Here is a 26,791-nt window from a genome sequence, read left to right on the forward strand (position 1 = left end):
GGTACTCTTAATCAGACAATTCCAAGGTTTTTGTGGTCTCAGTTCAAGCCTAAGCAGCAGAACTCCTGAGTTCAGTCTCTGCTAACCTTTCCCTAATCTCTTATTGCTTCTTGTCCTTATCTTTTAAATGGATTCATAATTCGTGAGAGAGGGGTGTGAATCACTAATGAATGTAGATAACAGGGGAGAGTGGATTAAAGAGATTAGCTCAGGAAAGAACGACATATTATCTCTATGAAAGAACATTTTATCATTGTGTTTGATTTTGGGTCTAGGTGTATTAAAACCCAGAAAAAAGAAAATATAATTATGATAATTCTTTATGGCTACCATGTGTGGTCAAATTTTATCATGTAAGGTTAGAGAAACAAGACACTTAAGGACCCATCAAACACATTTATTTGCTATTTCAGTTCTATTTATTTTTTGCCTGCTCTATTGCTCTTGATTTTGTTGTATATGCCATGTTTGGGAACATCCTTTTTCACTAAAACCATGTTCCTAAAATTGTACTATGGTTCGTCATGAGGAATAATTCAATCTTTGACAGACACTGGGGGGCAGGGAGCTAGAAATCAGCATCATACAGGTAGAAAGGAAAGAACTTTTTAGAAAGTGATTGGTTGCACAAGCTAGCAAGAAAACAATTTTAGGCCAGGTTGGTAACATCAGATGCATTATTTGGCTACAGGAGTAGATAGGCTGTTAATACTTTTTTATGAAGTTAATCTTCACTTTTACTTCATAGTGAGAGTAGTTAGGGTGTGGGCTTTATTTTTGTCATTCTAGTTTTATTAGGTTGTCTACTATAAGTGAAATGGGAATGTGCACTTCACGCTGTGTGGCATTAATGCTTCCAAGGAGTGTGCCCCAAATCAGCCACATTTTAATTTAGATGTATCTGTACAAAGTAATAGACTGCTTTGCTAGATATTCTAGTCCTAGTATTTCTATACTTCCCTTTAACTCCAAAATACCAGATATAGTCTTTGGTCTGTCTTCTTCTGCTGTGATGTCGCAGAGCAGTTTTGTTGCATTCCAATCATTGATGTAATATGATAAGTGACTTAGTTGGCTTCAACACAGAGGTTTGGGCTGAGTGAGGAGGCATGGTATAGACTACAGTAAAACAAAACAGTAGGTATATAGACTTACTAAGAAGACCTAAAAGAGATATTTTCATAAATAAATGTGATTCTGCTTCAATATATTTTTATTAATGTAGTCTGCCTTTAGTCTAAACCAGGGGTTGGCAAAGTGTGGCCCTCTGTGGCCAAATCTGGCCACATCCATTATTTGCATATCACCTATAGCTGCTTTCTCACAACAGTGGCAGAACTGAGTAGTTGAGACAAAGAATATATGGCTGGCAAAGCCCAAAACATTTACTATCTGACTCTTTACAGAAAAAGTCTGGCAACCTCTGGTTTAAACTAATTTCTTATCCTATTTTATAACAAGCCCCTATATTCACACTCTTCAGAAAAAAGGAAAAGCAGGCCGAGTGTGGTGGCTCACGCCTGTAATCCCAGCGCTTTGGGAGGCTGAAGTGGGCAGATCACTCCCATCAGGAGGTCAGGAGTTCGAGATCAGCCTGGCCAACGTGGTGAAACCCCATCTCTACTAAAAATACAAAAATAAGCTGGGCATGGTGACGCATGCCTGTAATCCCAGTTACTCAAGAGGCTGAGGCAGGAGAATTTCTTGAACTCAGGAGATGGAGGTTGCAGTGAGCCAAGATTTTGCCATTGCACTCCAGCCTGGGGGACACAGGGAGACTCTGTCTCAAAAGAAAAAAAAAAAAAGCATATTTTGAAATTCCTTTTGTTATAGTACATCATTAAAACATGACACAGTAAGTTCCAACATAAAAATTTCTATATAGCAGCTAGGACATTCTAAGGCTTTAAATACTAAGTATGTTAGTTTACTTTGTGGAAAGAAATGAAAGAAACAAAACAAAACGAACAAACAAAAAAAACCCATAAGACCTAAAACCATAAAAAACCCAGAAGAAAACCTAGGCAATACCATTCAGGACATAGGCATGGGCAAAGACTTCATGACTAAAACACCAAAAGCAATGGCAACAAAAGCCAAAATTGACAAATGGGATCTAATTAAACTAAAGAGCTTCTACACAGCAAAAGAAACTATCATCAGAGTGAACAGGCAACCCACAGAATTGGAGAAAGTTTTTGCAATCTATCCATCTGTCAAAGGGCTAATATCCAGAATCTACAAAGAACTTAAACAAATTTGCAAGAAAAAAACAAAAAATCCATCAAAAAGTGGGCAAAAGATATGAACAGACACTTCTAAAAGAAGACATTTATGTGGCCAACAAACCTACAAAAAAAAAAGCTCATCATCACTGGTCATTAGAGAAATGCAAATCAAAACCACAATGAGATACCATCTCAAGCCAGTTAGAATGGTGATCATTAAAAAGTCAGGAAACAACAGATGCTGGAGAGGATGTGGAGGAAAAGAAACACTTTTTCACTGGTGGTGGGAGTGTAAATTAGTTCAACCATTGTGGAAGACAGTGTGGAGATTCCTCAAGGATCTAAAACCAGAAATACCATTTGATCCAGCAATCCCATTACTGGGTATATACCCAAAGGATTATAAATCATTCTACTACAAAGAAACTTGCACACATATGTTTATTGCAGCACCATTCACAATAGCAAAGACTTGGAACCAACCCAAATGCCCATCAATGACAGACTGGATAAAGAAAATGTGCACATATACACCATGGGAATACTATGCAGCCATAAAAAAGAATGAATTCATGTCCTTTGCAGGCACATGGATGAAGCTGGAAACCATCGTTCTCAGCAAACTAACAGAGGAACAGAAAACCAAACACCACATGTTCTCACTCATAAGTGGGAGTTGAACAAAGGGAACACATGGACACAAGGAGGGGAACTTCACACATTGGGGCCTGTCATGGAGTGGGGGGCTAGGGGAAGGATACTAATGTAGATGATGGGTTGACGGGTGCAGCAAACCACCATGGCACATGTATAGCTATGTAACAAACCTGCACGTTCTGCACATGTATCCCAGAAGTTAAAGTATAATGATAATGAAAAAATAATAATTTAACTAATAAAAAAGCATTATTCTGAAGTTCTTCTTGTTACAATACATCATTAAAACATGACCCAATGAGTCCCAAAATAAAAATTTCTATATGGCAGCTGGAACATTCTAAGGCTTTAAATACTAAGTGCGTTAGTTTACTTTTTGGAAAGAAATGAAAAAAAATAATAATGTGAGCACACATAGTTACTGTTTTTTAGGAGCTTCCAGAATCTTAACATTTCAAGCAAGTACCAATATTGGTATTATCCACAAAGCATAATAGTGAAAGCAGAAGTAAAGCCAAGAGCCTTGAGTCCAGTTGTTTTGTCCATAAAAATAAAAGTTTCCTATTGATAATGGATCTGCAAGGGTAATAAAATCTTATTAGTTTACTAAGGAGTGAAATGTTATTAAATAGCAGCACTGTTAGAGCCAGGAGGCAGTGGCTAAAAAAACTGCTATCTTGGGAAATATTGTTTATTGTTAACATTTGCTGTACTCACCCATATGAAGGAGTGATCAGTCACTAAATATTTTTAATTGTTGTAAAGGCAAAACAAATAGACTTTATTCACTCAAAGGATAGCAGGTCCTAATTCCTAGGAAAATAATATACTTTTAAAATTTAGTATATTGCGTTAAAACAGTTTTCAAATCAAGGTATTCTTTTGCAAGAAATATCCTAATAACAAAGTCCAAATTCTCCTAGTTCACAAGTCTCGTAAGAAAGGTGAAGAGAAAATATTGGGTGTTAAGAAAAGAAAAAATACAGAGGATTGTTTCTGTAAACAAAGCAACTTTGTGTTCCAATGCCCTGTTTGGCATACATAATAATTTTATCCATAAGCAGTCTATTTTATTTCTAGCTCCACTTATGTGAACTTAGAGCTATCTTCAGGAAAACTGCTTATGGAATGTAAATGAAATCATGAGATTTGAAATATGCATCAGGGTTTTAAATTGTCTTCCTTTGACTCTAGCTTTTATGAAATTTGAATACCCAGTACTATCCAACTTAATTTTTCCAAGAAGAATTAGGTGCCCAATTTATGTCTGAGCTTCAGATTCCTTGTCTGTCTCATAGTTACCACTAACACAGTTATTTAAACTTCATTTGGGTAAGTGAAATGACATTTAGTTTAAACATTTTGTTTGGAGATTGCAAGCTCCTCTAGAATGTAGGATTGAACAGTACAGGCAGATAGGATTATAGTTCAGATGTATTTTTTCCTTGAATGTTTGAGTAACTGGCTGATCTGAATACCACTGCTGCTTGATGAAGTATTACAAAACTTAGTAGCTTATAACAACAAGCATTTTATTATGTTCATAGATTCCGGGGGTTAGGACAGGGCACAGCAAAATGGCTTGCCTCTTCTTCATAGTGGTTAGGATTCCAGCTGAAGAGATTTGAGGGCTGGAGTGATTTGATGGCAGGGAGTCAGAATCATTCAGAGGTTCCTTGACTCATATGCCTGGTGCCTGTGTTGGGAAGACTTGAAGACTAGAGCTGCTAACCAGACTACCTACAGATAGATGTCTTCTCCATGTGGTCACTCCAAGTAGCTTGGCTTGGAGCCAGGCAAGGCAGCATTAGGACAATTGGGTTTGTTATACAGCAGCTCAAGGCTCCAAGCATGGCTATTCTGGCAAATAAAGTAGTAGCTGCACCATCTATGCCACATAGCCTTATTCCATTGTGCTGTATTGGTCAAAGCGGTCCCAAGTACATCCAGATTTAAGGAGACGAGAATTAGACTCTGCCTTTTGAAAGGCGAGTCGCGAGGTCACACCAGAGAAGAGGACGTGGAAGTGGAGATGTTAGGGAGACCCTCTTTGGGAAATATAATCTGCCACATTGACCAAATAAAAAGTGAGTATACAATCAGGAGAATGTAAGTGTTATGTTAAAAGTGAAATGTTAACATTTTTGTGATGTTGATTATTTATTAGAATTGGATATCTAACAGACATCTCAAACTTATTATGTTCAAAATAGTGTTTTTTCTGTCTTTCCTCAAAAATCAAAACAGTGATTTCTGTCTTCCGCACAGCTGGTCTTCAAGTTTTTCCATCTTAGAAAATGGCACCATTTCCAAAACAAAATGTAGGAGTCACTTTTGATTTTTCTTGTTCTTTCAACTCTTATATCTAATGTGTCAACAAGTTCATTTAGTTCTACCTCCAAAATGTCTTTAAAATTTATTCACTTCTCTCCATCTTCAGTCTTCACCCTTGCCTTAGTCTGTTTTGTGCTGCTAAAATAGAATACCTAAAGCTGGGTAATGTCTTTTTTTGTTTTTTTAAATTATTTGTTTTTAAATTTTTAAATAATTTTTGTGAATACATAGTAGGTGTATATATTTATAGGTTACATAAAATATTTTGATACAGGCATGCAATGTGTAATCACCACACCAGGGTAAATGGGGCATCTATTACCTCAAACATTTATCCTTTGTGTTACAAACAATCCAATTATACTCTCTCTTTTTTTTTTTTTTGAAATGGGGTCTCATTCTGTCACTCAGGCTGGAGTACAGTGGTGCAATCTCGGTTCACCGTAACCTCCGTGTCCTGGGTTCAAGCGATTCTCCTGCCTCAGCTTCCCAAGTAGCTGGAATTAGAGGCACACGCCACCACACCCGGCTAATTTTTTATATTCTTAGTAGAGATGGGGTTTCACCATGTTGGCCAGGCTGGTCTTGACCTCCTGACCTCTGGTGATCCACCCACCCCGGCCTCCCAAAGTGCTGGGATTACAGGCGTGAGCCACCGCTTCAGGCCTGTTTTAAATGTACAATTAAATTATTTTTGACTATAGTCACCCTGTTGTGCTAGCAAATATCAGGTCTTATTCATTCTTTCTAATTTTTTGTACCTATTAGCCCTCCCCACTTTTCCCACACCGCTCCCACGACCATTTCCATCATCTGGTAACCATCCTTCTACTATTTCTGTGAGTTCAATTGTTTTGATTTTTAGCTCACACAAATAAGTCAGAACATGTGAAATTTGCCTTTGTGTGCCTGGCTCATTTCACTTCACATAATGACCTCCAGTTTCATCCATATTGTTGCAAATGACAGGATCTCATTCTTTTTTAAGGCTGAATAGTACTCCACTGTGTGTGTGTACCACATTTTCTTTATGCATTCATCTGTTGATGGACGCTTAGGTTGCTTCCAAATCTTGGCTATTATGACCACTGCTGCAATACACATGGGCATGCAGATATCTCTTTGATATATTGATTTCCTTTTTTTTTCTTTTGAGTGTATACCTAGGAGTGGGATTGCTGAATCATAAGGCAGCTCTGTTTTTATTTATTTATTTATATTTATTTTTTGAGATGGAGTTTTGCTGTTGTTGCCCAGGCTGGAGTGCAATGGCACAATCTCAACTCACTGCAACCTCTGCCTCCCAGATTCTCCTGCCTCAGCCTCTCAAGTAGCTGAGATTACAGGCATGCACCACCACACCTGGCTTTTTTTTTTTTTTTTTTTTTTTTTTTTTTTAATTTAGTAGAGATGGGGTTTCACCATGTTGGTCAGGCTGTTCGTGAACTCCTGACCTCAGGTGATCTACCTGCCTTGACCTCTCAAACTGCTGGGATTATAGGCATAAGCCTTGCGCCAGCCTCTATTTTTATTTTTTTGAGAAACTTCTAAACTGTTCTCCACACTGGTTATACTAATTTACATTACATAAAAGCCATTTTAATTGGCATGAGCTGATATCTCATTGTGGTTCTGATTTGCATTTCTCTGATGATCAATGATGTTGAGCACCTTTTCATATACCTTTCATATACCTTCTTTTGACAAATGTCTATTCAGCTACTTTGCCCATTTTTAAATTGGATTACTCGAGTTTTCTTCTTATAGAGTTGTTTGAGCTCCTCATATATTCTGGTTATTAATCCCTTGTCAGATGGGCAGTTTGCAAATATTTTCTTCCATTCTGTGGGTCGTCTCTTCACTTTGTCAATGAGACTGGGTTATTTATAATGAACCGAAATATATTGTCTCATAGATCTGGAGGCTGGGAAATCCAAGATTAAGGTGTTGGCATGTGGCAAGGGCCTTCTTGCCAGTTCAGTTCTAAGAATGAACTTTCCGGATTCTAAATTTGATCATGTGACACCCTTGTTTATAAATCTTCAGTAGTTTCTGATTGCATTTGGAATAAGATCTTAATTCCTTCCTAGACTTACAAAACCCTGCAAGATTTGTCTCTTGCCTCCTTCTAGAAACCTCAGTTCATCACTACTCTCTGCTTATTCATTGTGCTCTACTGTCACTGATCTCCTTTCTTTCCTCAACCCTCAAGTGCCTTCGAATCTGCTGTTTTCTCTGCCTAGAGCACATTCCCCAACATGCTCTGCATGGCTGGATACTTTAAGGTGAGCCGTTGCCTCCTCAGGCCTTCCCTGACCAGCCAATCTAAATATTCTACCTCATCACTCTCTCCTTTATCATCTTATTTATTTCTATAGTATAAATTATTATTTTATATGTTTGTTTACTTGTTTACTGCCTCTCTTTTCAACTAGAATTTAAGCTTCCTGAAGACAGTGGCCTTGTCTATCTTGCTCATCCCTGTTTCTTCAGTACTTTGCTGAATCTTGTGTATAATAGGCATTTCATAAATATTTTTTGAATGAATAAATCAAAGATGATTTAAAACAGAAGAAAATTACATGTTTAAGTCTAATTTCTCATGAAAACTTACCCATATTTTACTCAAGCCAATAACTGAATATAAAAGATGACTTTTACATGACTAGCCACAGAAGAATGAAAACTTACAAGTGTTTTGGTCTCAATATTACCTATCAAGGGGGCCTTTACTATAATTGAACTTGTAAACATTATTAAGTTCATTTACTAATTGTTTTATTTATTCATTCAGCTTTTAGTGAGAGCCTACTATACGCATAGGACTGTACTAGAGGAGACAATGTAAAAATGTATAAGTCACATTTCTTACTTTCACAGAGCTTAAAATTTAGTGGGGGATATAAGAAACATATATCAAAAGCCTCAATACTGGTGATGGTGTTGGTGACATGTAAGTGGCACAGTCTCAATGCTATCAGTATGGAAGAGAGAGGTTTTAGGGCTGAACTAATCAGAGAATATGGATTAAGCCAGCATTAAAATTGGATATTTTAAAATAAGGCTTTTAATAGGTAGAGATGAAAATTGAGGAAACAAAGACATTCCTGGTAAAATAAATGGCATGAGCAAGGGACTGGGACCAAGAAAATAAAATACCTGTTTAGAAAATGGTGAGAAATCTAGGTTGAGTGAAGCATCAAACTGTGTATGGGATCAGTAGCAAATACAGCTGGTTGAAGCTAAGTCATGAAATGCTACTAATTCCAAGCTAAATAACATGGATTTCATTCAATAGTTGATGAAGAACTACTGAAAAGTTTTTGTTTTTGTTTTGTTTTGAAGAACAGTGGGAGGTTCATAAAAAGCAGTGCTTTAGGAAAATTAATGTGGCTTTGTGTGCAGGCTAGACTGCAAATGGAGAGTGTGGAGAGGATAGTGTGGATGTTGGGAGGCCATACTTTACCCACCAAGGACTAAGTGGTGCCAACTTTCTTTTTATGTACCTCCTATGGGTAGATTGAGAAGGCACAGTATAGTAAAAAGAGCATGGACTTAGGCCTAGTTACAGAACCCTGGCTTCGTAAATTTGGTGCTTGTGTGACTTGAGGTCAGTCACTTGATGTTTCAGAGCCTCTGTTCCCTCAGTTGTAGAACAGGGGTACTTTTTATTCTGTTGTCTAGTTTCCATGGGGATTAGGACATACTTGACAACACTAGTTACGTAGTATTATTAATGATTGAATGCAGTATTGAATTCATTTGCTTAAACTTTTTTACTATTACGTGGGGCGACTTCCATTTGCTTTGACTGGTGGTCTATGCTAAAGCAAGATTATGAAAGCAGTTTATTAGTACAGCACCACTATACCTAGTATGTAAATTTTCTTTTGTATTCTCTGAAAAATCACCTCCATCTACTTGATTACTCTGGTCTTTATTCCAAATAGTAACTGCAATGTCAGCAGAAGCTTTTGAATAGTTGTTTCTCTAAATGGAATGTCTTTTACTCTTGCCAGGATAGGCAAAGTGTTAAATAAATACTCAATACTTTCTGTATTTTAATTTAATCAAAGAAGCAGTAATGGAATTTGACGGCTACTGGTGGAGGCAGAGAGAGTTGTCTAGAACTCTTCTACTTTGTTCTGTTTGTCTCTTATTCTTTCTTCCTTATTAGAATTTATTTTAAATAACTTCCCTGGACTAGGATGCCAGGCTATTGGTTCCAAGACATCACCACACCTATGAAAAAATTTGAGTATTGAAAAGTAATTTGGGGTTACTTTCCTTGGATCAAAGTTACTTAAACACTTAGATGAAAGTTTGAGACAAAAGGAATTTACCTATCAATAATTCGAAAACAGTCTCCCTCTTCCAATTCCTGCTTTGCCATTACATATTCTAGCACAGATATTTTCTTTCTTTCTTTTTTTTTTTTTTTTGAGACAGAGTCTCACTTTATGGCAGGTTGGAGTGCAGTGGCGTGATCTTGGCTCACTGCAACCTCTGCCTCCTGGGTTCAAGCGATTCTCCTGCCTCAGCCTCCTGAGTAGCTGGGATTACAGGCACATGCCACCATGCCTGGCTAATTTTTGTGTTTTTAGTAGAGATGGGGTTTCACCATGTTGGCCAGGATGGTCTCGATCTCTTGACCTTGTGATCCTCCCGCCTCAGCCTCCCAAAGTGCTGGGATTACAGGCGTGAGCCACCACATCCAGCCTAGCACAGATATTTTCTGACAGATGTTTGCAGAATATGAATCTTCTTTAAGTTTAAGCAAGTAAAAATTGCTGAATGAAAAATGGTATGTTGGCCTTTGCCACTAATTTCTGTGTAATTCTGAGTAAAATGTTAGTTTTTTTTGTAAACAGAGATAAAAGTCTCAAAATTTAATTTAGGAATGAAGATTACTAGCATCAGGCTCAATGCCTAGATACCAAACACCAGCACCACCATCAGAACACCAAGAAAAAGATTTCCCTCCTCCGCTTATTTTATAATGAAAAATCAAGAAATTAAGGTCACAGTATCAGTAGTCCTCCCCTTACCCACAATGGATACTTTACAAGATCCCTAGTGAATGTTTGAAACTGTGGATAGTACTGAGCCTTATATATACTATGTAGTACTGTCTGTACTATGTTTTTCTATATAGTACATTATAAACAAATACCATGGTGTTACCAGTGCCTGGGAAATTTTTAATGACTTTCAAACCTATATGTTGAATTTCTACTGTGCACCCCATAGGAAGGACTGCAGATAGAAAGCACATACCTGTGACTGAAGGTAGAAAAAAACACCATTGAAACTTTCATGTGAGATAGCAGTGGCAGAATGTAGTCAAGATGAAAAAGAAACAAAATCAAAGTCTAGTATTTTCAAATTCTAAAATTCTGTTTTTGGATAGCTGATATCTCAGAAGTATATGTGGGTATTGATATCAGTATATATGTGCTCTGTCAGGTTCAGTTGAAATAAGAGAAGTAGATGTAATTTAGGTGTTCTACTATGTGATGTCCCCAACAATTACCTTTTATTATTAATTAATTAATTAATTTTGAAACGGAGTCTCCCTCTGTCGCCCAGGCTGGTGTGCAGTGGTGTGATCTCGGCTCACTGCAACCTCTGCCTCCCAGGTTTAAGTGATTCTCCTGCCTCAACCTCCTAAGTAGCTGGGCTTACAGGTGCGTGCCACCACGCCAGGCTAATTTTTGTATTTTTAGTAGAGACAGGATTTCACGGCGTTAGCCAGGTCTCAATCTCCTGACCTCGTGATCTGCCTGCCTCAGCCTCCCAAAGTGGTGTGATTACAGGCATGAGCCACTGTGCCTGGCTATCCCCAACAATTATCTAACCCTTCTGGACCAGATGTTTAAATTGACAGAGACAGACCAACCCAACTCAACTCCAAACTTTCTCAAATTTTGAGTACATCTGAAACAGTTGACCATGTATAAAAACGTAGGGAGTTCTGATAGACATACAGCTTCTTGTGAAGATGAAAGTGATACCACCAAAAAATAAATAAATAAAACAACAACAAGAAAGAAAGTGATACCACTACTAACAACGGGGTTTTAAAATCAAGATTAAATGAGTTAATTTACTAGAACAGATCCTAAAACCTGGTAATGGCTATGTAGGTGCTGGCCATATTATTACTATTACTGTTGTTAGTGAGCCTATCAGTATTTTAATTGCCAGATAGCAGAAACTGTCAATAGACAACTTATTCCATTGGAATTTTCATAAACAGAAGGGAAATTCTGGAACTGTGTTTAGATAAGAGTATAACAGCTATGAACTGGGTTTGACAAGATTTTTTTTTTTTCCTAGCCACATCTCTTAAAATTTGTGTTTTATGACAAAAGAGATTGTCCTTACTCAAAATTAGGTTTGACGACCATACACCTTTTTTCTTTTTTTTTTTTTTTGAGACAGAGTCTTACTCTGTTGCCTCTGAGCACAGAGATATGATCTCAGCTCACTGCAGTCTCTGCTTCCTGGGTTCAAGCAATTCTCATGCCTCAGCCTCCCAAGTAGCTGGTATTAGGTGTGCACCACCACGCCCAGCTAACTGTATTTTTAGTAGAGACAAGGTTTCAGGATGTTGGCCAGGCTGGTCTCAAACTCCTGGCCTCAAGTAATCCGCCCGCTTCAGCCTCCTAAAGTGCCGGTATTACAGGGGTGAGCCACTGCGCCTGGCCCACACACCATTTTTAAATACAGTATGGTCAATCAACTGGAAACCACAAATCTAAATTATGCAAAGGAAATATGTAAAAATATGAAAGTCTTCTCTGAGATTTTTTTTATTGCCACTCCACCTATTTTTCTCTATTTATGATGATTTATTTTTTTATTTTTATTTTTATTTTTTTTGAGACGGAGTCTCGCTCTGCCGCCCAGGCTGGAGTGCAGTGGCCGGATCTCAGCTCACTGCAAGCTCCGCCTCCCGGGTTCACGCCATTCTCCTGCCTCAGCCTCCCGAGTAGTTGGGACTACAGGCGCCTGCCACCGCGCCCGGCTAGTTTTTTGTATTTTTTAGTAGAGACGGGGTTTCACCGTGTTAGCCAGGATGGTCTCGATCTCCTGGCCTCGTGATCCGCCCGTCTCGGCCTCCCAAAGTGCTGGGATTACAGGCTTGAGCCACCGCGCCCGGCCTTTATGATGATTTAATAGTAACACTACATTGCTTTTATAATGAAAGAAAGCAACACATTTTCTTTTATTTGTTTTTGAGACAGGGTCTTGTTTTGCCCAGGCTGGAGTGCAGTGGGATGATTATGGCTTACTGTATGTAGCCCAGGCTCAAGCAATCCTCCTGCTTTAACCTCCCCAGATTTTGAGATTACAGGCATGAGCCACTACACGTGGCCCAATTTCATTTTTGAAAACTAACCCTTCTAATCAAAGTTACAGCAAGATGCCTGATAAAATGTTTTTTTAAATTTTTTTACTTTTTTTTTTTTTTTTTAACTTGCCAAGGTGCAAGAAAAGCAGCAATTTCCTTTCGAAAATCTTTTTGTACTTTTTTGACACTGATTTGAATGGAGCCCAGGTGGGAAGTGAGCAAATACTTTTGGCACTGAACAACATCCAATAACTATGAAAGGGGTTAGACATTTTAGTCTTGTCACTGGTGTCTCAGTAGCCACTGTGTCATAGTTTGTAAAAGTATTAATCTATCAGGTAGGATTCTGTTTAAATTATATACTTATTCATATGGAAAATTATAGGCAGATAAATGGAATTATTTATATATTTTAAATCCAAATTTCATTTAAAAATAAGCAATCTATGGGCACAGCTAAATTTTTAAAAAGTATGAATGATTCGGTGAAAAGTCTTCCTCCCTATGCCTGCTCTAGTTCCCCTTCCTGGAAGCAAATAGTGCTTTTAATTGCTGATGTATCCTTCAAGAGATGCTTTATGCACATGCAAATAAATACACAGATATAGCCCCAATGTTATTGTGTAAGAAGAATGATGTCATAAGTAATTTGTGAAGCCTGAAATCTGTCTTAATAGAAATATATTCTGGGTAAGTAAGCTTCTCTATTTTTAATGTTCCAAAAAAGAAGGAATGCCATCAATCATTCTGTAATTACTGAGTTCCTACTATGTGTAAGGCACCATGCCAGATGCCATTTGTACTGTCAAATTGCCTTTAAAATTTTTCATATTTATGTCTTGTCAATTCAGATCTCTCCTTAAACATTCCTATCACAGAAAGGCCTTCCTTAACCCCCCCACTTGAAAGCAGCTCTCCCTTACCTTGTCAACTGCATCACATCTCTATGCTTTATTTCTTCTAGGGCTAAGGGGATTCTACAATTTCTCACTATGTCTTCCTTTTGAGGTGAAAGGGAGTGCTGTAATGACAGAAGGATAACTGGGGTAAATTGGCAATGTAACCTGGGATAGTTGGTCACCCTCTTCATAGCATTTATCGCTTCATTGCATTTAGCATTCCAAGATAATAGACATTATTTTGTCCACTTATTTGTTTACTTGTAAGTTCCATGAAGCAGGAACTTTTCTTTTTCTAGGAATCCATCACCCAGAAGATTCTTGACACAAAATAAGTAGGTTCTTAATAAATGCTGGTTGACTGAATGGATGACTCAAGCATTCCCCATATTCTGTGTAGAACTGAGCGTCTTTGGTTGGTACTGGGAAATTGAAAAGCCATGAAGGCACATTTGCCCAGAGTGCTCTTTCCCTAAGCAGAGGGGAAAAGGGAGCCAACTTTTAATATTCAGATTTTGATTTGCAGTGTTTTCCGTGAAGACATGAGTCTGGTAGATGAGTACTAGCAACATCAACTGTTTTGCTACTTGCAGAGAGACTGAGGTGCTGTGGTCTCCAAGACAGGCCTGGTCTGAAGAGCAGACCAGTAGGATGTGAATGGTTATAGCCCAGTTGGATCTGGTGGTCGGTTAGTCCATGGGGAAACCTGTCTCCAAGCAATGGAACAGCTGAATCCACATGACTTAGTCCATAGGCCAAAAAGGAGGAGCAGCTTTTAAGTGGCCTGCCATGTAGGCCCATTCATTTCCCAAGGAGGCGGGAAGCCAGTGGGATACAAAGGAAAAAGCACCTTTCTGTGTCTGGGAAATGGCTGGTCTGATCACGCACATGTACATTTCACACACACACACACACGCGCATAAACACACACTCACACTCACATTATCAGAGTCCAAGGGCCCCAAGAGTCTGCTCTGGTATGGAAGTCTAACATAATTCTCTACCATCGTACCTAAAACCAGACCAATCTTTTAAATCAGGGGCCTGGGTTTTAGTGGCTTAGTAGCTCATTTTAAGTTTTCCTTCTCCTTCCAAACGGAGAGGCCTGTGTCCTGTGTTATGCTGATCTATGGGAGAATTCCTGTATGGCCTAAGGTTATTAAACAGAGCTTTCATAATAAATATGTTGATACCATTTCTGAAAGATTTGCGTATTTCTCTATTACATATTGTTCAATTTTATTAGAGGAAATCATTCTGGTATCCTATTGGAATTATTGAACTTTGGGGTATTATCTTAAGCTCCTTGATTTTAATGCTGTGGGAACTGAGACTCAGATTGAATAGCTTGCTTTCCTTGACATTAACTGAGATAAGTTCCTGTTTTCAGAAGTTAGAACCTCTTCTGATATTTGACTTTAGGCATGTGTTTTAAAAATGACAGTTGGATACGGTTGAGAGCTCAGTTGCTAAAGCTGTGAAGCAACTTGGGACACATATTTAACCAAATAAAATTATTTTCCCCAGCTCATGCTGTGCTGACAGCTTCCAAAAACTGTGTTCACCTTCATTCTCTCCTCATATAAAGGGGCTACAGGTATTTTTAAACCTGGGATTTGAGGAGAGAATGTTAATTATAAATCTAGGTTAGGTGAATTTATTCAAGAATTTGCCAGACTGAATATGAATACTCGTGGAATGTAAGTGAAACAAAAATGAGGCCTTTGGTTATCTATCTGTTATCTATCGATCCCTATCTATCTATCTATCTATCTATCTATCTATCTATCTATCTATCTATCTATCTATCTATCTATCTTTTCATCCTAGATTGGTTTTAGAATGAGAAGGAAAAAAGTGCTTTTTCTCATTTCTTACTCTACCATGAAGTGGTTAACTAAATTGATATAGAGTGGCAACTTTAAATGATCATTCTGTTGCAAACAACTACAAGTCCAAACAAATATCAGCACAAAGAAAATCTCTATTTGTGTAGCAAAATGTTGGTCAGACTTTCACCAAACAGCCACCTATTTTAAAAGGACTTGATATTGACAAACATCTCTGATCAGTCTTTGACATTTGTAGTAACAAGCTATAACGTTATCTCCTACCACCTTTCTGTTTAGGCCACAATATGAAATGCGTATGAATGTTATAATTTTGTTTAACTCCAGGAGAAACATCCAACTATATTTTTCACTTTTTCTTCCTAGTAGTGAAAAAATCCAACTATAATAGTTAATTTAAGGATTCTGCCCTTTGTTGAACACAGTGCTTTACAGATAACATCTGGTGACAAGCCATCACTCTTCCTATTTTATGTAATGAGGAAACTTAAATACAGAGTCTTTACGGACCTATTCAGTCACACAAATACTGAGAAAATTCTATGCTAATAATCCTATCTGCAGGTCACATCTGCACCTTACTTTCAACAGTCAACACAGGGCCGATCAATTGCATTGTTCTACTACATACAACTTCTTGTTTCAGAATCAAAGAATGTCATGCCTATATGCCACCAGGAATGCCTGGACTACCTATTCAAAAACTTTCATCTTCATTTTTGTTAGACATTATGTCATCATCACCTGCTGCCACTAGATGGTGCTTGTCATCGAAACAAAGGTCCTTCTTTCTATTTTCTTTAGATGCCTATTAGGACCTTGGATGATATGAAAGAAACTTGATTAATAAGCTAAGCACTGGGCGGGTATTCTAAGAAGTCATTTAGTACAGAGAGTTATTGATTAAAAAGTAAACAAATCATTATCAGTAAAGCTTACTTACACCATTTTTTTCTAATTCCATCAGTTTTTCTGCTCATTCTTCTTGTCACCAAACCGTGTGAACCCCAAGACAAAAAGAACTAATAAATCTTTCTTTGGGCTTATGAGAATCAGGAGACATAGCATATGTTTTAGGAGAGGTGAACAAAAATCTCAGGATTCATTGTTATCACCCAGAAAAGCAATCGAAAGTGATCACATGCAGAGTTTATAAGAAAAATTAATCAATGACCTTTCAAAGGAAAACACACATATATCTCAACTACTGGACACTAATCAATAGGAAAGGAAATAGAACACGCTCTTTTATTTGTGGGACAGCAAACATCAAGTAATGAAAATGATAACAGAGATTGTCAACCCTTTGCCAAAGACAACTCTTTTTCTCATTAATTTAAGACACACACCAAATTTGTCTCCCTGCCTCCCACCCCACACACCAACTTCATGCTCCTTTCAGGGTAAATTCTTGCCAATCTTTGTACTGAAATGCCTTCAGGAGTTACCTATTCAACTTACGTGAAGGGAAGTTTGATATATTTTGCAGCAGAATGCTTGAAAAATGTGTTTCTTGGACTTTTTCCTTCTTATTCACCAACACTGACTGTTCATGGCTGCTTCACCATTATAATGAGAAATTGCCAGCTATGTTGAAATACATGATCCACAGTGTGAAAAACTGCTGAACAGCAGTGGCAAATTTTTAATACAAAAGTGACTTCCCTTTGCCTGTTAGCTTACTTTGTGGTTGCTGATTCTTGCTCACTGCCTGCTCAGGGAGTGAAAGTTAATTTTAACATTCGTCTAGAAACAGAATATAATCATTTAGGTGAAAACTTTAAAGCTAAATTTTTGTTTTACCTTTGGTTTTGAGTTTCCCATTAAAAATTCCCAGTGATACTCTGATGAATATCACTGCAGTGGGTTATGTAGAATGTGTGAACATGTATGTGAGCCAGATGTGACAAGAGACACATGACAGTACATTTTCATTTCATACATCAGACTGACTGGGGTGGTTCCTTGTGCCTTCTGAGCATTAACTAAGGATTTTAAAGGTACAAGCTATTTAAAAGACACAAGCTCCATACCTGCTTTCCAAGCACTGGTGAGGCACCATGGATCTCTGGATCTCTTCCAGTTTTGAATACTAGAAAGAAAAGCCTCTGTCCTCAAATTATTTCCTCCCTACCCTTATTTTTTTTTTCCCCTTGGAGGTCCTATTAGTTATAGCTTTGTATTGAAGAAAGACTGGGAACCAGGAGCAGTTGGTATGTGAAATTATTTCTCTTGGGCTTTATGCGTTTTGGTGGCTACTGTTGAAAACAGTTTGGTCAGTGATGTCCACATATACATTACAAATAATATGTATTACTGGAAAATGATATACACTTGTATGATATACCATGTGGTTGAAATCCATTAAGTGACTACTCTCTAGCAGTACCCAGAACAATATATGGTGTGTCTGTGCTGACAGTCTGTTCATAGCTTAATGGTTTACTTATGATTCAATGGTTTACCGATGGCAATGGTGCTGGGTCATTGATATATTACTTGCTTGGCAAACAGTACTTGAACCTCATTAATTAGACTTAGGAACAGAATAAATACAAATAATCACTTTGCTAAGGCTGTTTTCTTAACTCCCAAGGAAGACAGAAAGGCATCAGTGACATAAGTGAAGGACACAGTTGACAACCACATTATCTTCAGATATCTTTTGTTAAAGGTGAACAATGACTTAATACTGTGTTACGGCAGCACTCTATACGCCCCAAGTTTTATAAAGTAGAGTCAAGAGTGATCTGAGCTGGGAAACGCATGCAATTTTAGGTCTGCATGGAAGCACAGGCTCTCCCCACGGGGAATTCTTCTGAGTAGGACAAAAAGCTGGACCTAGGACCCAGCCCAGGGCGTGAGAAAGAAGGAACCCGGGAGGCAAGAGCGGCTGGTCCGGAGCCGGGTCCTCAGCCAGCTCCGGGCGGGCGCTGAGCGCAGAGCTCAAGCCCCTGGCGGAGGCGGCGCGACTCGAGGCCCCTCCCCGCCGCGGATGCCCGGGCGGCTGACGCCGAGCGGCGGCCCGGAGCGGTGGGGGCCGGGCGGGCGGGCGCGAGGGAGGGCAGGGCAGGGGGCCGGCCGAGGCCACTTACGGCTTTAAATATGGATCGCAGGCTCGCGCTCGCGGCACAGCCTCCGCCGCGGCCGCCTTCCTTGAGCCCCCGCACCCTGGCTTGCTCCCGAGGGGCGCCCGGGCTGGGCTCCACTGCTGCAGCGTTAGTTACTGGCAGGAACATCAGAGATCCCCATAAATATGCAGGAGCTGCAGGAGGCAAACTAGAGTAGACGTCCGCGCTCTTACACACTCGCTCGCCGAGCAGCACGCGGGCTGTGTAGACATCCCCCCTGCGCCACCTTTCTCCCTCGCGGGCCCTTCAGGTTCCAGTCCTGCCTGTTCCGAAGACCCTCCCGCCCCAGCCCCTTTGCCCCGCTCTCCCGCACTCGCTTCTCTCCGGAGCGCGCACCCACCCAGGCGGCAAAGTTGTGACTACTTGGGCGCGGGTGACTGGCGCCCGGCTCGCTCCGCGCCCCGCGCAGACAACTTCCCGCGGCTCGGCCCCGCCGCGTCCCGGGCTCGCGCCTCCAGGGATTCCGCGGCCCCCCAGCCTCCAACCCCGGCGGCGCGCCGGGCAGCGCTTCGGTGGCGGCGGCGGCCGCGGTGGCAGCGAAGGCGGCGGCGGCGGCGGCAGTGGCCGCTGCAGCCCCACACTCCGCCGCCAAACTGGAGGAGCGACGGAAGCCGGACCCCAGGAGGTGAGCGCCTGGCCCCGGCAGCTGCCGGAAGGGTCGATGGGGTCCCTCGCTACACGGCCGGGGCGGGCGCGAGCCCGGGGGCCGATCCAGTGGGGCGCGCAGGCGGCCTCAGCGCGCTCCTGGGAGGGAGAGAGAGGTCAATTGCGGGCCGGGCATCCCCTGAGCTGGGCGCGGGCTGTGTGTGGAGGCTGCTTCCGCGGAAAAGTACTTTTTTTTTTTTTCCTTTTTAGGGTTTAGAGGAAAAGTTTGGGTGGTCCTGCTTCTCCCTCACTGCTAAGTCCCCTGCGCGCTACTGGGCGTCTTTACGAGGACTGCGGGGCCAGTGTCTGCGGCGGGCTGGGCTCGGGCTCAGTGACACGTGTGTTGCTGGGAGCCTGGGTGGTCGCCCTGTGACCGGGCACCTGCTTGAGAGGAACACATCCCCAAACCCATCACAGGGGGAGATTTGGGGACTCTCAGTGCTACCGAGGCCGCGGCCCCCACTTCACTGCCCGCTCCAGGACGGAGCATTTACATCTCTCCCTGGCACGCCAAAGGCGGGGGGTGAGTCAGGCAGATTCTCTGCAAGTGGCACACACACATTTATTTGCAATGGATTTGGATAGGAGAGGCAGAGGTTAAACTGGAATTTCTTTTGGCCAGCGACAGCGGAGCTCTTCCTCAGGTACTGGGCAGCATGTGCGTCTTGGCAAGGAGAGGTGATTTCTTTTTTCTTAAGTGCATTTTACTCAGCCGTTGCCAGTCCGTTAATAAGTCACCAAAGGAAGGCAGGAGTTGGGAACTACATCAGCAAACCGCAGCAAGCACCATAAAGACAAAAGTTCTTACAGAACAAAAAGAAAAACTTGAATTGACGTGAAAGATGGAGAAGGAAGCAGTTCTACCTCTGTCCTGTCACTTTTTTCAGCGCCCTGTAAAACTGTTTTTTCTACCCTTCCTTCCCTCTCAAGGCCCTACCTTCTCAGCATAATTGATCGCAGCAAGCTCTTTCCAACTTGACACTGAAGAGCAGCGACCCCTTTGGCTTACCCTCCCCATTTCTTTTCCTAGTTCGCTTCAGTGCCCTGGAAAGTTGCTCCTAATGAGAAATCAAGAACACTGGGCTGTACTAAACGCTCATTGTCTCAAATCCTGGAACAGTTCCTTTCCTAAGACACACTGTATTGTACTGTAGTTCTCTTTTTTCTTGTATCTTGGGACTTGGAGTTGTAATATTACCTAAATTAAATTAATTAAAGTGTACATTGCTCATTTGGGCCTATTTTTTTTTCATTGTGATTTGAGTAGATTCGTCAATGGCTTTAGAACAATATTCAGTACCTTTTTATAGCCAATGTAATGTCTTTTGTAAATGTTTCTGACTACAACTGTCTTTCTTGTGTCTATCATATTAGCATGTAAATAATTTATATGGTCATTTTAGTACTTAGACTGAAAATATTAGTATAACTTCATTCAAAGGAAGTGTGCCTGTTTATTTTTCTATAGCTTTTATAGCTGAGAAAAAACTTTTACTTTCATTTTAAAGTTAAAAGTACTGATAGGATTCTGGTCTTTGTGGTAGATCTTGAAATTGAATGATTTGTTTTAACTGTATCCCACACTCTCAAGTAAGATGACACAGAAACTCTCATGTATGTAGATGGAGACATGAAAGCAGTGCCACTGCATTATGAGCTGTTGAGGCAGAGAGCATTTGTAGGAGTGGGGGTGACAAGGACAAGATGGGATATTTTGATAGTCCCAGCCATGCTTAAAAGAACTGAAAACTAAGAAACCCCCAACATTTTGGATTTAACTGTTCTTCAGAATGAGGGTTTTGGTGACATTTGCTCTTTTGGGGTCATTTCTAGAAACTTACAAACATACATTAGACACCCAATGAGACTGGCAGAATGTACTCTCAGTTTAGATTAATGTATTTCTTTTAGTTCATATAGTCAATATTAAATAATTTTAGATGTTTGAATGTTAGTGCTATGATTTCAGTCTCTTAAATGATTAAGAGACATTTTGGATTTACAAAAATGTTGTGTGAAAGAAATAAAGGCAATCACATTTAGAGGAATAATGCGATAGAAATCGGGTAACCTTTGGGACAACTTCCAGTAGGCCCTGATGGTAATCTCATTTTTCGCTGAGTGCTGGCAGGTACAGTTTTGAGGTTCTGATCCCTTGTTCTGATAACAAAAGTGATATCTGGCCGTAGCTTACATCTTAAAGGAAAAGACAACACTTAAAGAAATGCACACTAGCTGGTGAATCATGTAAATAAACAGGATTCCTTGCCTGCCTCTGAGAGTGCTGTAGACCATGAGGACTGCTATTGTTAGGGGAGAAGAGTCCTGAGATACTCTGCTGGACCTAAGTGTGGCGAGATACATATTTGTTTCTTGGAGTTTCTTTGTGTTTATTTAAAATAATATGAATGAAATCTAAGACTGGAGTTGGTAGATAAGATTGGGAGTGGAAAGAACAAACTGAGAAGAGGAAAATCTAATGATGATTAAAATTTCTAAGCAGTTTTTTCTTGATTGCTAAATGGAAGGAATCAGAATGCATGATTTGATGGGACAAAGGAAGCTATAAGCAGAACATGGATCTCAGTTGATGCTGTTTCCAAGGACAACCTGTGATTTATGAAATTTATGTATTTTTAGGGAGTCATTTAGCAAAATGGATAAAGAACATCCAGGAAGCTAGTAAGACTACAAAACTGGATCTTACTACTTTTACATAATGTAGGAATCTTAGAGAAAAGGAGGATAAAGTTTTAAGGTCAGCTAAGTTGTATTCCAAATACATTTTGCCTTTCTCCCAATATTTAAGCTGTTGATACATTTGGGTCACAAAAATGGAAAATATGCTTCTGTTCTATTGACATGAAGATGATCTTTTTATCCTCAGTAGTGCATACCTTTGGTTATTTTTCCAGCAATAGGGATAGATTCCCCTTTACTCAGTTCTGCCTAATATATGTTTACACACACACACACACACACACACACGCACACATTTGTAGAGGCTGATTTAATTTTGTCAAAAGCCATATTAACTACTTTCATTTTTATTTTTTATTTTTATTTATTTAGTTTTTTGAAACGGAGTCTCGCTCTGTCGCCCAGGCTGGAGTGCAGTGGTGCGATCTCAGCTAACTGCAAGCTCTGCCTCCTGGGTTCACACCATTCTCCTGCCTCAGCCTCCGAGTAGCTGAGACTACAGGCACGCACCACCACACCCGGCTAATTTTTTGTATTTTTAGTAGAGACGGGGTTTCACCGTGTTAGCCAGGATGGTCTCAATCTCCTGACCTTGTGATCTGCCCGCCTCGGCCTCCCAAAGTGCTGGGATTACAGGCGTGAACCACTGCACCCGGCCACTTTCATAATACTTCTGTGGCAATGGCTTTTATTGCATTTGGTAGTCTCAGCAGTGCAATGAAATTTCTAACAAGACATTGAAAATACAATGAGAGCCAGGTGCAGTGGTCCCAGATACTCTGGAGGCTGAGTTGGGAGGATCACTTAAGCATGGGAGTTCGAGGCTGTCATGTGCTATAAAATTGCTATAAAATTGTGCCTGTGAATAGCTACTGCACCTCAACCTGGGCAACATAAGGAGATCCTGTCTCTAAAAAATGAACAAGTGTATAAATGCTAATGGCTTTATTTACTTGCTGTGGCAAAAGAGAGAGAAAACTTTTTCTTCCAGTCTTCCTAATGATGCCAATAATTTTATTCCTTAATGATAATGTCTTACTTGATGCTGAGTATAGGCTGAATATAGACAGTTCCAGACTTACTATGTTCGAGTTAAAATTTTTCAGAATTACAATGGTGTGAAAGCATTCGCATTCAGTAGGGTCTATACTTCGAGTACTGATAACAACTTTCTGTTTTTCACTTTCAATACAGTATTCAATAAATTACATGAGATATCCAATAGTTTATTTGTAAAATAGGTTAGGCTTTGTGTTAGATGATTTTGCCTAGTAGGCGAATGTAAATATTCTGAGCACATTTAAGGTAGATTAGGCTAAGCTATGATATTTGGTAGGTTAGGTGTATTAGACACATTTTTGACTTGCAATATTTTCAATTTATGATGGGCTTATCAGGACATAACCCACCGTAAGTTTAGGAGCCTCTGTATTGGAAAAAGATAGTGGTAGAAACAGTAATGTTGAAACTATGTGACTCTGTAGTTGTTTGGGTAAACCAAAACATCATCTTGTTCTTCTTTCCTGAAAACTAAGTAAATGTAAGGGATTGTTATGCTTATTGAGAATAAGAGGAAACTATGTCAGAGAACCCTATGCTTTTCTTAAACTTAGCTGCAAATTATTGGTGGAGGTAGAAATGAATATTTTATCTTTTGACTGGTGATACATGTTTGTCGAATCACTGTCAGTGAATGGGTGAATGTCCTTTTAGTCACAGCAGAAGATACTAAAGCAGATAAAAGTTTATGCTGTTTTAAAGTGACAGTTTCCATTTTCTGTTGGTAATTCCGCTCAGTAGCAGTGCCCACTTGCCGCAACTTTATTTCAGGTTCTGCAATCCAGGGAGTGTTTCATGAGAGAAGAATTTTCAGTTTGGGTGTGCCAGTTTTAGCTACCATCTTGAGAGCTAAGTTTTGTTTTTCATGTAGAATGAACACAGAAAGAAATTAAGTGAAATTAGGATATTAAAGGAAATAAATAACCACCAACTGATATTTTGGAGTTTTGTATTTTTACTTTGTGCATAATTGTGTGGAAAAGGTTTACTCCTTGACTTGAATTTAACTCGAATTTCTGTATTAGAAACCTTAAGAAAATTTTAAATAATACTCCTAGTATGCTTTTTTGGGGGATTAAAGAAATCAGTATGAATAAAAATACAAAATGAGAAAGGAGTATGTTATGTTTAACACTGCTGTAATAGTCTATGAGTGACACAACTAGAAAAATCTACTTTTAATATTTCGAAGATACCTTCTTATTTAAGGAGATTTTGGTGATTTTTTTAAGTATATTCACTGGTTAATATTATTCTTAAAACTATTTTCAAGTAAATAAGCTTGTGGGATATGGACTTCTATGTTAGTTAATTCTAGCTTTGGCCTGGAGATCTAATATTCACTGATAAGATCTAGTAACAACTTCATCTATTTGAAACTCCTACATTTGGCATGTTCCCCAGCAAAAAAAAAAAAAAAAAAAAAAAAGCCTCTGAGCAGGCAAAATAGAGGGTAAAAAAAGAAATACATTATAAAGAATTCACTTTATTCCTAGGACATCCCTCAGAGTCAGTTTACTTTTAATACACATACTGTTCTATGATTGATTATAAAATTTCGAATCCCATAGCAAACAGTAAACTACAAAGTAGAAGACTAAAATGGGCTTCATTGGCAAATACATGGAAAACATTGAAAAGTACCTGAAAACAGCGTGGTAGTAAAGGAAGAGGGAGACAGAGGTAAGAACTAAAGCAAGCACAGTGGTTGAGGGCTATTTAGATGTGGACTCTGATAGCCTCATTCATTACACCCCCTTCTCCCTCCCTCACTTTCTCCTTTCTTCCTTCTTTTCTCTTCCCCTCTTCCTTCTGTTAAGTTTTATTGAAATACATTGGTCAGAAAATTGTATGTCATCATACCATCAGTAGACAGCTCAGCAATTTACCTAAGTGAACACATCCATGTAACCAGTGCCAAGACCACAATATAGACCATTGCTGGCATCCAGAAGCCTCCTCTAACTCCCTCTTCAAGTCATTACTTCCCCCCAAGGTAACCGCTCTCCTGATTTCTGAGACAGTAGGTTACTTTCACCTATCGTTGAACTTTCTGTGAGTGAATTACGTGGTATGTATTCTTGTGCGTGGCTTCTTTTGCTCCACATTATGTTGTGAGATTCATTCTTGTTTTGTGTGAGGCATCAGTTTATTCTCATTGCTACATAATGTTCTACTTTATAAGAACGCCACAGTATATTTATCCATTTTGCTCTTGATTTACTCATTTTATTTGGGTTGTTTCCAGCTTTTGGCTGTTATGAATCGTGCTGCTATGACCATTCTTGTGTATGTCTTTTGGTGAACATGTGGGAATTTCAGTTGTGTGTTTTGCCAGTTTAATTGATGGGACTGTTTTAGTAGATAGTACCTTCCTTTAGAATTGGTACTAATTCACATTTCTACCAGCATTGTGTGAGAGTATTGTCTATGCCACATCCTTACAAAAGGGGCTTTGTATGTCTTTTTTTAAAGCCATTCTATTGGATGTATAGTTGTATCACATTGTAGTTTTAATTTGCATTTCTCAGAGTACCTTGTCTGCCTTTTCGTATGATTATTGTCTACACTTTTTTTGTAAAGTACTCTTTCATGTTTTTTGCTCATGAAGTTTTTATCCAGTATCTTTTCCCAAGTAAGGATGATTTTAATACTTGGGGAGTTAACTTCTTTTATTTGTTTAGAAGACTCAGCTAACCAGGCAAACTCATTCACCAATGCTTCCATCTAATAAGTAAATTCATGGGATAAAGAGATTACAAACATTTTGAACTTGTAAAGATGATAGTCTGAATCTTTGAAACTTTATCCCTAAAAAACAAAAAACCCAAACCAAAACAATATTAAATAACTTTAATACAACACTCAGAAACATGCAGAACTTCTCCTCAATGCTTTACGTAAAAGCAGAGCATCTTGTAATTTTGTGTTGCCCAATGACCGATGGAGATTTGTATTTGGAAGGTATGAGTTGAACATCCAGCTCTCTTACTTATATTTGATTTTGAGCCATCTGTGTCTTTTTTCCTTATTAAAATAATTATAAAACCTCATTCACAGAGGAGTTACGAGGAACAGATAAAGTGATCTTTATGAAATCTTGTTCAGCAGTGTAAATGGCCAAACATGTTAGTTTTTATTATTGTTATTGTATTCTTCAACATTCCTTATTCTTGAGTTGAATTGTGCCAGCACTGAGAACAGTTCCTGGCATATTAATGAATATTTGTTGGCTGAATGAATGAACAATACATTTAAGCATTTTTCTTAAACTGTTACTCTGAGTGACTCAAGCTGTGCTTTATATATATTTTTTTCTCTAGAACTTTTACTTTTTATTGCTAAAACTGAGTTGGAACCAAGGTTCATCAAGCATCATATTGAAAAATTGAGTCTAATAGCCAGCAGCTTGAGATCACCCATTTCACTGTATAGTTCGTATTAAATTTATGCCCCCAAGTAACGCACACGATTTGGAGAACCCTTGAAAATGATTACACTGCTCTTCACTCATGAGTGATCCCCAAAGCTTACACACTGAATATTTTTAGCTTCTATAATTAGAATGGCCACAAATTTCCAGATTTAAATTATTACAGTGGGTTCTCCAGTGCTAATACTTTGGAAGCCATGTTTTGTGTAAAATTGAACATTTAAGGATGAACAATAGCTGAAAACTGGAGCTTTTATAGTCCCTTTTCAGCTTAATATGAACAAGGTGTTTCACAGATATGTTGATTACAATGTGAAAGCAAACAGCATACACCTTATACACATTTGTTGTAAAGCAACAATTCTTAACCCTTTAATAGGTCTGATTTTCAGCTGTTGACTTGATGTTGTGACTCTATTCAAAAAGTAGTTTAGAGGCATATTTTTATTTTTAGATTAAATAGAATTAAAATTTGTATGATTTTTATTTTGGGGAATT

General features: G+C 39.2%; 1 protein-coding gene across 3 annotated transcripts in view; it reads left to right on the top strand.

Annotated features, from left to right (window-relative positions):
• Positions 1–26,791, top strand: part of SLC4A4 (solute carrier family 4 member 4) — a 493,231-nt gene that overhangs the window by 84,025 nt on the left and 382,415 nt on the right. The window contains exon 1 of one of the 3 annotated variants that reach the window (XM_050791359.1): positions 18,959–19,081. The exons of 1 other annotated variant lie outside the window; for it this stretch is intronic. The gene's annotated coding sequence lies outside the window, so the exon portion shown is untranslated. Of the gene's footprint in view, positions 1–18,958; positions 19,082–19,237; positions 19,286–26,791 lie in introns of those variants that run through there. One more of the 3 variants, XM_050791360.1, reaches the window with a different exon arrangement.

The sequence above is a fragment of the Macaca thibetana genome, chromosome 5, assembly GCF_024542745.1.
Source record: "Macaca thibetana thibetana isolate TM-01 chromosome 5, ASM2454274v1, whole genome shotgun sequence".
In the NCBI taxonomy this organism is placed as follows: Eukaryota; Metazoa; Chordata; class Mammalia; order Primates; family Cercopithecidae; genus Macaca; species Macaca thibetana.